The sequence below is a fragment of the Gopherus evgoodei genome, chromosome 2 (genome assembly GCF_007399415.2).
Source record: "Gopherus evgoodei ecotype Sinaloan lineage chromosome 2, rGopEvg1_v1.p, whole genome shotgun sequence".
Taxonomy (NCBI): Eukaryota; Metazoa; Chordata; order Testudines; family Testudinidae; genus Gopherus; species Gopherus evgoodei.
The window spans coordinates 153038492-153051720 of NC_044323.1; the positions used below are offsets into that span (position 1 = coordinate 153038492).

General features: G+C 39.5%; 1 protein-coding gene across 11 annotated transcripts in view; it reads left to right on the forward strand.

Moving 5' to 3' along the window:
* Window positions 1–13229, forward strand: part of SLC23A2 (solute carrier family 23 member 2) — a 129082-nt gene that overhangs the window by 25110 nt on the left and 90743 nt on the right. For 6 of the 11 annotated variants that reach the window (XM_030551993.1, XM_030551996.1, XM_030551997.1 and 3 more), the window contains 2 exons: window positions 9898–9970; window positions 11096–11165. The exons of 3 other annotated variants lie outside the window; for them this stretch is intronic. The gene's annotated coding sequence lies outside the window, so the exon portion shown is untranslated. Of the gene's footprint in view, window positions 1–9897; window positions 9971–11058; window positions 11166–13229 lie in introns of all 11 variants that reach the window. 2 more of the 11 variants (XM_030551991.1, XM_030551992.1) reach the window with 2 other exon arrangements.

Here is a 13229-nt window from a genome sequence, read left to right on the forward strand (position 1 = left end):
GGCCATAAAAATATTGGCATATTGTGGGGCCATGCAGGTGCCCATAGCGGTGCCACTGATCTGGAGATATATATTGTCATCAAATTTGAAATAGTTGTATGTGAGGATAAAGGCACAGTTTTCTGTGACATCATCAGGGATACTGTTCCTGACAGCTTGTATTCCATCTGTGTGTGGGATGTTTGTGTAGAGAGCCTCTACATCCATGGTGGCTAGGATGGTGTTTTCTGGAAGGTCACCAATGCATTGTAGTTTCCTCAGGAAATCAGTGGTGTCATGGAGATAGCTGGGAGCGCTAGTGACATAGGGTTTGAGTAGAGAGTCCACATATCCAGACAGTCCTTCAGTGAGAGTGCCAATGCCCGAGATGAAGGGGCGTCCAGGATTTCCGGGTTTGTGGATCTTGGGTAGTAGATAGAATAACCCTGGTCGGGGTTCTAAGGATAAGTTGATTTGTTCCGCTGTTAGTGTAGAGAGTGTCTTGAGTAGATGATGCCGTTCCTTAGTGTATTCCTCAGTGGGATCTGAAGGAAGTGACCTGTAGAATTTGGTATTGGAGAGTTGTCTGGCGGCCTCCTTTTGGTAGTCGGACCTGTTCATGAAGACAACAGCACCTCCTTTATCAGCCTTTTTGATTATAATATCAGGGTGGTTTCTGAGGCTGTGGATGGCATTGCGTTCTGCACGACTTAGGTTATGAGGCAAGCGATGTTATTTTTCCACAATTTCTGCCTGTGCACGTCGACGGAAGCATTCAATGTATAGGTCCAGACTGTCATTTCGACCCTCAGGAGGAGTCCATGTGGAGTTCTTCTTCTTGTGCTGGTGGTGGGAGGGTAACTGTGTATCATTGCGCTATTCAGTGTTGTCCTGAAAGTATTCTTTGAGTTGGAGACGGCTAAAGTAGGCTTCCAGATCGCCACAGAACTGTATCATGTTGGTGGGGGTGGCAGGGCAGAAGGAGAGTTCCCGAGATAGGACAGACTTTTCTTCTGGGCTGAGTGTGTGGTTGGATAGATTGACGATATTGCTGGGTGGATTAGGGGTACCACCGTTGTGGCCTCATGTGGCAGGTAGGAGTTTAGACAGCTTACAGTCCTTTTTCCTTTGTAGAGAGGTGAAGTGAGTAATGTAGATCTCCTGTCTTATTTTAGTGAAGTCCGTTTGTATGGAAGTTGGGTTATTAATGAGAGTCTCCAGCTTGGAGAGCTCTTTTTTGATGTTTTCCTGTTTGCTGTATAGGATGCTGATCAGGTGGTTCCTCAGTTTCTTTGATAGTGTGGCATAACCTCTCACTGTGGTCTGTGTAGTATGTAGATAGCAGTGGATTTTTTACCTTTAGTCCATTTGGTATGATATCCATCCGTTTGCATTTGGAAACTAACCTCATTATCTCTAGCTTGCTTGCATATATATATACCTGCCCCTGGAAATTTCTATTACATGCATCTACGAAGTGGTTATTCACCCACGAAAGCTCATGCTCCAAAACGTCTGTTAGTCTATAAGGTGCTACAGGATTCTTTGCTGCTTTTACAGATCCAAACTAACACGGCTACCCCTCTGATACTCAATAATACATTAGTCTGTGTGTATATGCAAAGAGGCCTGTGGAACTAAGACTATGTGTTAGTCTATAAGATACACACAATAAACAAACAGACACGCATGCAAGCTCTGAAGTGCCTGCGCATCTGAATGTACTGATGAATATCATGCCCACCATGTGCCCATTCAAGCTGTTCGCAGATAATGGTTTAAAGATTTGACCCACTAAAATGGGAAGAAAATGAAAATCTGTATCATAATATGTTTCAGAACCAGGGCTGCCCGGGGGGGGCAGTGTGGCAATTTGCCCCAGGCCCCGCAGGGGCCCCGTGAGCCCTGGCCTGGCGGCGGTCCAGGTCTTAAGTGGCATTTCAGCGGTGGAGGACCCTTCAGTGCTGCCAAAGACGCAGAGCGACTGAAGGGTCCCCCACCGCTGAAATGCCACCGAAGACCTGGACCGCCGCCGGGTGAGTACAAGCACCACAGCTCCCTGCTTTGCTCCAGGCCCTCTGAATCCTCTGGGCAGCCCTGTTGAGAACACAAGGAAGTATTTGAGAGTTTAAAAAAAAAAGAAAAAAAAAAAAAGAGAAAATGATGAAGTTGAGTGTATGTGCTGCAAATGGTGTGGCCCAATTATTAAATGTAAATATTTATAGGCTACTAGTACTAAGTCTACGACAATAAACAGCTTATTCAAATGAGAAGTTTTATTTGGGGATTAGCGATCTATTGTTTTCTTAAACTCAGAGTAGAAATTGTGTTTTGAGTTCTGTTTTAGTTCTGCATCAAACCACATTGAATTCTGTTCATCAGAGCATTAATGTACTGAATGCTTTTATCTCTTGTCCTTCCATCCACCGAAATAAACCCTGATATTTGTCCAGAAAAATTTAATATGTTTTGCACTGATTTTCACCTATTTTGTTCTAGTAATAAATACTGATAATTTCCTGGGTAATGTTAAATAAAATAAAAACCAAAAATGAAGGGCCCTACTATAGGCAATAGTGCATTCTGCTAACTTCAGGATATTGTAACTCTCCGAATCATTAAAATTATATCGTGTATTGCCTTTTAGCGAAACAGATTTTTATATATAAAAGTCATCAGTAGTAATTTCCCCCACTAGTGATGAAACATAGGTATTAGATCTTTAACGGCTCTGTATGTTTTTTTTCTTTTCTGTAGGTCATCTGAGTCAGCCTTCCCTTATCACCTCTGACTCTTCCTGATGCCAAAATAAAATTTTCTAGATGTACTTCATCTCTAACTAGGGATTCTATTTTGATGGAATAATTTTGTTTTTTTTTTCTCCCCTTTCATCTGTCCCCACCACACACTTCTTGTCTCCTCGTTGTCTCCAAAGTTTGTGGTGGTTTCTCCACCACTGGAAATGATAAAATCAAGATTGGATTCCCCGCCTCCCCCTTCCCCCCCCCCCCCCCCCAAAAAAAGGGCTATAGTTCAAACAGGAATTAATTCAGGGAAATAGTATGGCCTGTATTATGCAGTAGATCGCACTAGATGATCAGAATGGTCCTTTTTGGCCTTACAATCTATGAAAATGTCTCTCTTCCTTTGCTCTGCTGCTACTCTTTTCCCAGTGACAACCACCACTCTCAGTACTAGAAGGTAAACATGGTTCCATTAACTCATAGCACTGCCAGTTGCCCATGGTGAGACGTTGAGCCATGTAGTACAGGGAGCTAAACTCTGCAACATCCACTGTACTGGGTGTGCCGTTAGTTAAAAAATTCTGCAGTGGGGTAAGAGCTGGATTGAGGAAAATGGGTAATTGAAAGAACTGAGTACCTCACACTTGAAACCTTAACAGTTCCTTTACATAAAAATGAATGTACATTTGCTGACTATTCCTAGAAATGCTTCCTTGAAATAATCCTAAAGGAATGTATAGTTACCAAATCAGAAGGGCATTACTCCACCAACTGAATTGTTGGAAAGAAAGTGAGGATGTATGCTAAATTTGAGATGGGCTTGTAGCCATGCTTTGAAGATTGATGGGAATATTTAATTTCAGGTGAAAGTAGGTGCGTTAGGGTTACTGCAGCAGCAAGGGAGTATTTGAATAACTTTTGTAGGTATCACTTGCTTACTGAGTCCTGAATGAGATCACAGTATTTGAAGTTTAAGATTGAGCAGAGACAGGTTTATGCACATATCTCCTTCTCCTAGTTCTAATGCCACTTCACCTTTGTGGCTGGATTATTCTGCTTGATCAGTTAGCATTTAGTACAGGAGTTTTTCCTAAGCACCTGTGCAAACAGCATAGCATGTTGAGTTCAAGAATATATGAATATAGAGTTGCTTTTGTTTGTATAAAAATAGAGAATAACTTCAGTTGAAAAACAGAATTCTTTTTAGGTTTGTGCACAGCCTGTAATCATCTCACTGTGGAAGTCTAATATAAATGTGGTTTATACTGGCAAAAAAGTGCTTTTGCTGATACTTCTTATACAAATTCCCTGAACAAAACAAGCTATATCAGCAAAAGCAGTTGTTTGCTGGTGTAACTGCCTCTAAACTATGTCTTTGGCTGATATAAAAAAGTATCCTTAAAAATCACACGCTTGACCAATGTTACTATACTGGCATATGTTTTAAGTGTAGACCTGGCCTAGGTTTCTTGAAGTGTGAGAGTAGCATCCTGTGATTTGTGGCATTGGGTTCTGCACAGCGATCCCATAGAATGAGTATGGATTTTTGCCTGTCTGTGGCTAGCAGATCACCCCCTGACCGGAGTTAGCACCATTTGTGTGCGGTATCCTGATGTGAAGCCTGATTGTGAAGGGTCCAAGATACTGGCAGACATCAGGTATAGTTGGAGAGTACTTGGTCACCTTGCTTAATAGCAGATTAGATACTCAGCAGTAGGTATGTATTCTGATGCAATGCAAGTTGTTTCTCTGAGTTGTGGCTGAGCATGTTTTAGTGTGTGTGGCAGAAAGAAGTATTGACAGTCTTCAGTAGCAAGAAACCGAGATGCTCCCTGAAACTTGAATGTAATAGTTAAAGCTGACATCAGCATTGAAATGAACAACATCAAGTTAACCCTTATTGAACATTTAACCATATATTTACTGTTGTGCCAGTCCACGTGTAGTTGTGAAGATAATCTCTGGTGGTTGATCCGCCATTAAGAATGATTTGCGAATGTAAATGGAGGTCCAGTAAAAAGTATGTGATCAATGTCAAAGATTCCTGACCTAATAAAAAGAACAGTAGATCACTGGCTGCCATCTTACTATATTTTGTGGGGGAACAGTTACATCTGTGCCCACAAAGCTCATGGCCCTGTATATGCAAGGGAAACTTTTTTCAAATATTTGAAAGTGATCTCTGACGCTTGGTCCTGAAAATCACAATGTATTCAATGTGCTTTCTTCTTGAGTAATATATATTTAAAAATATAACTCCCTCTTGACTATTTTTTTAACTGAGTATTTTATCGTTTGATTTTAATATGTAAAAACATACAGATGCAGGAAAAGTTCTAAGAAATGTTCCATAGTAATATGGCCTGTAATCAGATTTAGGATTAAAAATAAAAAGTCAGGGATTAACAGTACGCTTTCAAACCAGAAAATGAAATCCCAGTTATGTCACTATGATAGGATGTACACTGCTATTCTTTCTGTTACAGCAGAAAGACCTAGGCCTTGGCTACACTGGCGCTTTACAGCGCTGCAACTTTCTCACTCAGGGTGTGAAAAAAAAACAAACCCCTGAGCGCTGCAAGATACAGCGCTGTAAAGCGCCAGTGTAAACAGTGCTGCAGCGCTAGGAGCACGGCTCCCAGTGTTGCAAGCTAATCCCCATAAGGAGGTGGCGTACGTGCAGCACTGGGAGAGCTCTCTCCCAGCGCTGGCGCTGTGACCACACTCACTTCAAAGCGCTGCCGCGGCAGCACTCCCGCAGCAGAGCTTTGAAGTTTCGAGTGTAGCCAAGCCCCTAGGTTTTGACTAGTCGGGTTTTGTAAGGAGCAAGCATGTAACAGTGCCAAGTATCGAGGATTGTGCGTTGAAGTCAAACTGCAGGATTTCAGAACAATTTCACTAGTCGGATGTAGCCTCTGTATGTAATTTACAAAGCATTAAGTGTAGGAGCCCTAAGTGCTTTCATATTAAAGGGATCTATCTTAAATGCTTTTGTAAGGAAGATGATACTGGCATTCAAGGTCTTGTAGTAATTTCTGTGAATTTAGAGTACGTTTTACCACCGAAGGCTGTGCTTTACTGTACTTGCAGTTAAAATATGAAAATCTCTAAACATTTATAAATATGTCTGCAAGATAAAACTTGTTTGTTTTCAGCTCTTTAAATAGTGATGAGATTTAGGTCTATTTATTCTGTTAATACTGTATGTAATGCTACTTTCCTGTACAATTGCTTTGCTTGTCCTCTGGTTTTAGGAGGGCTTCAAAGGGAGGATGTTCATATATGGATATGCTATATAATTTGATGGTTGGAAGAAACCTGAAGCCTTCCATTGTGACCCTGTTTTGGGAAGAACACTGTTAAATTAGATACATGCTAGAGAGACTCATCTTGCCTTGATGAATCAGATGTGTCCCCTATATGATTTCCTTGCCAAGGGGCCTACTACTAAGTTAAAAAATCCTGCAGTAATAAGGGCAGCCTCAAGCATTTGAACATTAGCTAACAAATCTGGCACTTCTGGTCTTTTAAAACAGATTTTGAAGATAACTTTTGTAATAGCACTGGAATCACTTTCTTATTCAGTCTTGTGTTACAAGTAACAGATGTGTGAAAGATCAAAAAGAGTGATTTGATTGGGAAGAGTTGGCATGCATTGGGCCATGTTATCCTGCTTTCTTGGCATTCATAATCATGCAGTTAATTGGCATTTCACACCTAGATAAAAGGCACATGCAGATGTATAATCATGCCGCACCTAAATAAAAAGTAACAATTTTCCTGGGGACTGTGATAGATTATGAGGGAGGGAATAGAGATTTGTACTTACTCTTGAAATGTAGTGTTTTCAGGAACAATTATTGAGCAGTAGGGCCACATTTCTCATAGGTGCATTTCACATGTTCAATCTTAAATTAGAGTAGGCGCTCAGTAAATTTCCAGATATTTTGACCAGTATATGTCTAATAGCAGATATTGGTATCTGAATAGAATATTTTGCAATATTTGTTTATCCTTTGACTGAATGCCTCTGCTTTGTAAGTGGACAAAGAAACTAATGGCGTGTGTGTGTGTACATATGTACACAGACACGCACACAAATATATATAAATTACATATTTGGAGGGGAAAAGTAACAAAATGTTGTAACTGAAGTAAACCAACTCTTAGGGCATGCCTTTACTAGCAACGTGGCTGTTTAGTTGCAGCACCAGCACTCGGAGAGCGCTCTTCGAGCGTTGTAAAAAACCCACTTCCACGCTGTCATAGCATTCCCTCTCAGATCTGAACCTTAGAGTTCAGAAAATGAGATACTAGCATCTGAATCCTCTAAGCTTCATTACCAGCTTAGATCTGATAGCACTGCCACCACCCAAAAATATAATGTTTTGGGGCACTCTGACCTCCCCAACCTTCCCTGGGGACCCCACGAACCCAGATCCCTTGGGCTCTTAAAACAAGGAGGAATAAACCATTCCCCCACCTTTCCCCTCCCAGAATTTCCCTCCCTGGGCTATCCTGAGAGATACTGATCCAACCTCTTAAATCACCATACAGAGAAGCATCTCCCTTCCTTTCCACAAAGAGGCAAACAGATTCAAGGAAAACAGAGAGATTCTATCTCTCCCCCTTCCCGTCTCCCCCACCCGTCCTGGTGAGTTATTCCAATCCCCTGGAATAAAACAAGAGAAACAAAAAAAATAGATCAGGTTCTCTAAAAATAAATCTTTTAATAAAAGAAAGGAAAAAGTAAAGAATTATCTCTGTAACTTCAGGATGTAAATATTACAGGGTCCTATAGCTTACAGACACCAGAAAGAGACTTCCCCCCAGTACCACTACAAATCAAAATATTCCCAGCAACTACACATATAAAAGTTAACCAGCCAGATCCACAATTGCAAATAGAGTAAAACAATCAAAAAGCCTGAACCGCCTGTTTTTACTTACTATCTGAAAAGAAACTTGGAGAGCCTATAGTAATGTCTGGTCTCTCTCAGACCATTCGAGAGAAGAACACACAACGGACAAAGAACACACACAAAAGCTTCCCTCCACCCAACTTTAAAAGTATCTTGTCTTCTGATTGGTCTTCTGGTCAGGTGTCCAGTTCCCTGCTTGTAACCCTTTACAGGTAGAAGAGACATTAACCCGTAACAATCTGTTTATGACACACGTGGGGAATAGCTGCCAGCGCTGGTGCACTGTCCGCTCTGACACTTTACAGTGCTGAAACTTGCAGCACTTAGGGGTGTGGTTTTTTTCACACTCCTGAGCAAGAAAGTTGAAGCGCTGTAAACTCCCGGTGTAGACAAGCCCTTTGAAAACACCATCTCTCTTCCTTGCAACAGTAACTCCTATAGGTTTATTTTAAGAATTGAAAATTAATCAAGCAAATACACTTCATAAGCAGAAATGATCAGCTATGGAGAATCCGTGATAATTTGCTTTTCTTACCAAAATTTTTGCACAGGACTTAACCAGCATGATTTTACTCTTCCCTTTAAAGCAGAATCCTAGGGGCAATCTTCCAAAGGTAAATGGAATAAATAAACCAGCCTCTGGTTCTCCTGTACACTTTTCTCACTATGCAACATGGCATATAAACCCAGAATAGACCAAGCCATGGACATGTGCTGATTCATCCAATTCTAGGCAGTATGGTCCAGTGGCTAGAGTATTAGACTAGGATTCAGGAAATGTGGTTTCTGTTTCCAGCTCTGCCTCTGGCTGGCTGACCTTCACCATTCTGTGCCTCAGTTTCCTCTTTTGTAAAACGGGGATAAATGATACTGCACTCCTTTGTAAAGCATGTGGCCATGTATGGATGATGAGCACTATATAAAAGCTGGTGGTATTATTTTTATTTCATCGTATATGATGTTATCTGCACCAGACTAATGTCAACTGTATCATCTGGTATACAAGCAATATGCAGAACACAACTTTGGAGCTAGTAGAAAACCTTGAAAAGTAAGATACGATAGGCGCAGAAGCAGAGCGGTAGAAGTATTGCTGTGATTTTTATATGTCTGAGTTCCATGAAGTTCAGCTTTCAGTCCAGGCAATGGAAATCTGAAAATAGGGTTTGTGCAGCCTCATGTGCACTTCCATTCCACAGAGAACAGGTGTGTGTTTTTGTGTATGTGGAAATAATTCACCAGCTAATTGATACTTCAGTGGTCTTATTACAGTTCCTAGTGCACAAATGTACACATCAGTCACTTCCAGGCCTACTATTCTATGAAAAGATGAACCTAGGAGAGACTGGATTTACGGCTCATTACAACAGTCTGTAACCCACTAATCCTCCTTTGTCCTACAACTGCAGAGGTGTTAACTGCTCACTTCATCTTGAATGGTCTCTTACAACATGTTGACACCTTATGGTAAACCATTTGTCCCACCTTGTATTTAGCTGTAACATTCCGAGTTACATAACGTTTCCCACACCTGAAGAAGAGCTCCAAAGCTTGTCTCTTTCACCAATAGAAGTTGACCAATGCAAGTTATTACTTCACCCACATTGTCTCAGGGCTATGTCTACACTACAGACCATACAGTGGCACAGCTGTACTGATGCAGCTACGCCACTGTAAGGTCTCCCATGTAGCTACTCCGTGCTGACGGGAGAGAGCTCTCCCATTGGCATAATTAAACCACCCCCAATGACCAACGGTAGCTATGTGAGCAGGAGAGTGCCTTCCGCTGACATAGCACCGTCCACACCTTCTGTCATTCAGCAATGTTTTTTTTTCCACATTCCTGATGGACAAAAGTTCTGCCAACAAAAGTGCTGGTGTAGATATCCTAATATCCTGCGACCAGCATGGCTATAACACTGCAGACACAGCTCAGGGCAGATGTACAGTGGTTCCCACCATTCCGGTGCTGGTGAGAGACTGACTAGTATGTAGTATTGATTTCCACTTGCGATTTAAAGAAGTTTTTGAACCCAGTTTTTTAGGAGCTGAAAACTAAACCAATAGTGCCGTCTATCTCTCTTCAGTTGGTGAGCAGTGCAAATGTTTGGCAATTTTAAAGCTGTTTTTAACCAAAAGCCAGCAAAACTTATTTTCTGGAGGTGTAACCTGTTGCTCCAATTGACCACAGTTAAATATGTGACTGCTCAGCACCTGAGATAAGGCTAATCGTTCCAATTTCACCTTTATAGTGAGAAGCTTTTACTGTTTACTAAGAAGGAATAGGAGAACGCCAGTCTTTAGCCACCAACAGCTTTAGCAAAGGTAAGCATTCAGTGTGAAGTCATGTTGTGTTCTAATATTTTGCCTTCATTTGTTGTAATGTTTGTTGATGATATTTGTGATTAAACTGGTTTATAAAACTAAGCTTCAGAACTTACATAATGTGGCTGCCTAGTTTGCAGTGTAGTTTCCGATAGAAATTAGAAGGTAGTATTTCAGGGTTCTATATTTGACATACTTTGTGACTTTCTGCTAGCCATTTACTTGGCCTCAGTTTCTCAATCTGTTAAAATGTATAATGCATACCTGTCTTTGGAAAGGACTTATATCTTTGGATTACATTTTCTGTAGAAATGAAAATTGTTAATATACGTAGGACATTTAGTAAACTACAATAAAGAAACAATTTTAAAAGAGGCTCAGTAAAATTAGGTCCTAATTTTAAAATATTATCTGTAAGATGAATAAACCACAATATATACGTTGCCTTATAGGTCTTGCATGGATTTTCACTGACTAAATTTTGTGCTGTCAGACAAAATTTGAGTTCATTAGTTTTTTATTGATTTAAGTAATAGCTATAAAAATATTTTCATAGCATGTGTTCATATTTCCCCCTTTCTTTGTGTACTGTGTGAGTGTGTTCTCTAGTGTTCTGTCCTACAAACCATGTAACTAACAGTATAATAACATCAATATTAACAATAGTTAATACTGGAAACGGGGGTGGCATGGGTGGGAAATGCACACCGGCATGATTATAGCGTTTATAAAATCAGGCATTTAAATAGTTGTCCTACGCAGTTTGAAGATTTTGACTGTTCCACTGGATTTTCTGCCTATAATATTCCAGCATGTATACAACAGTTTATCATGTCTAAACCACCTCCAGGCCATTGGTTTAATTTTTGTATGCATTGTGCTATTACTCATAAAGCGACTTCTTGTGCATTTACTTAAATTTTCTGGTTATGTCAGAGGCATGTAGTAACAGCTTGTGACCATGTGGTGTCTTCCTGTATTTTTAGCTGTTGTATAATGTAAATAGTGATTCTGATTGGATAAAATAGTTATACAATATAATGAGCCCATCTAGATTATAAAAAACCTTCATTATGTCTGCATTTTAGTAGAATGTTACTCACAGCCTTCAGTTCCTCTGTGTAGAAAACGCAGGAAACTTTGGAGAGGACAGTTGGTTGAGAGGCTCTGCAGAGATTAGTACAGATTTCTGGAGGTAAGATATTTTCTTTGAATTAAAGTGGTAAAAGGAAGAACTCAGCTGCTTAAGTTTAGATATTAAGTGTCCAGTTTATAATTAAGTAGACATAAAGAATAAAAGATGTAAATGACTGTTAATAATATGAAAAATTCTTCTGATTTTACAAACTAACATTCAAAACATGTAATTTGGATGTGAGGACTTTAACCAGTTTTATTTGCTTACTGTAGAAAACAGATTTGTGACTGCTGTAAAGAGAGCTAGGAAGAAATGCTAAATCCATGCTTAATTTGTTAAGTCATCTGTGGCAATATATTTGCCTACACACTTAAATTTAAAAAAATCCTTTAAATAAGAGAGAGAACCTGTGTGCGTGGAAATCATTCAGTTAAGAATGGGGTTTTACAGTACATGAAAATGCTGAAGTGTTTATAGCAGGTAATTTGGGGAGGAAAAACATTATTGCTGTTGGGTTTTCTTGGAACAGTGTTGGATATTTAAGAACAATAAATGGAAGCTTCACATTTCTCAAATACTTTACAAAGCTAGAAAGGATAATTATCAATCATGAGTTTTTTGTGCAAAGTACCTAACTAAAAGTAGACACTCACTCACTCTTGGATTGATTAGTCTCATGTTGACTTTAAGGTAATGTAGTTTTAGAAGGGAACCAGCGCTCTAGCTTTTGGAGTTCAGAGGAGTATTAAATATGCTCTTCCAGAAAGGGGATTCTCTCTGACCAAAGACTTGATTTAAGCTAGAAATGAAAATGAGACTGGGCTTATGGATAAAGATAGCTTACCCTATATTTCTGCATGGCAGTTTAATGAAAGGTTAAACAAATAATGTTTTCTCCGCATGCTGTCAGGAGTCTTCATGAGCAGGTGAACAGGATTTAATAAACTGTAGTGTCTATGAGGATATCAAAATTTTTCAATTCACAAATAAACATGCAATACATGAGGACCAAAAAGACCCCTTGGTATCAATTACATGAATTTTTCTGGAGGAAAAATAGTGTATCCAGATTAAAACTGCTTTGAAATTTCAGAGGTTATTACTAACTCTCTGCACCAGAATAAAATAAATGAATGTAATCATTCCTGGGCAAGGTATACACTGCCATGTGATACACATTTTAAAAAGTTAGGTGGGTTCTGACATGAAGACCTAAACATTGATTGACAGGAGATAACATTTAAAAGTACAGTCATTTCAGTAATGACACATGCAACATAGAGGAGAAATAATATAATGTTTTAAAATTGACGTGGTTTCTGCCAGAAATGGACATGGATTGCATTCATTTTAACATGTGTCTGGCTACATGATGCAGAGTAAGAACTCAAAATGGTGCTCTGTTTCATAATGAAAACTGCAAATGTAATGTCTTTGTCAAATTTGCTCTGGACATTATTCTCAGAATTCACTTTACATTTTTTAATGCTGTTAAGCTAAAAAGCACAAAATCTGAAACAATGAACCCCTAATTTTTTTTATCACATTCCTTTTCAAATCTGTTGTTTTAGCCTGTATTGGAAGCATCCTGCTTGTTCATTTTTTATTTGTATATGAACTTAGTATGTGCTGTGCTCCACAGGAGATTAAACCAATCAAGGATGATGTAGCAAGAATGATCACCAACAGGAAAAAATACAGGATCAGAGGAAAATATAGGGGCAAGTGTGTCCGGAAAATACCAGTTATCTTTGTTCTCAGTATATAGTATAAACAGTGGTATATACCTGAATGACATATCTACACAGCAACATGCAGGAAAGTTAAGCCAAAATAATTGATGATGTGAATTTAAAGTACATTAAAGTGTGTGGACTCTCAGGCTGAGTTTAAAGGGAACTGAGTCTATATTACTTCTCACCATGAGAGTCCACACAACGTTTCAATATGCTTTCAGTTCACATCTTCTTCAGTTAATTGAGCTTAATTTTCCTGAGCATCCTTGTGTAGATATGCCCAAGCATAGCAGATGAATTACAAAGACATACTAGTTGCTGAAAGCCTGTGCAGTCACAAGGATTTGTTTGGTGAAGTCATATTGGTTTAAAAAAAAAAGGTCAG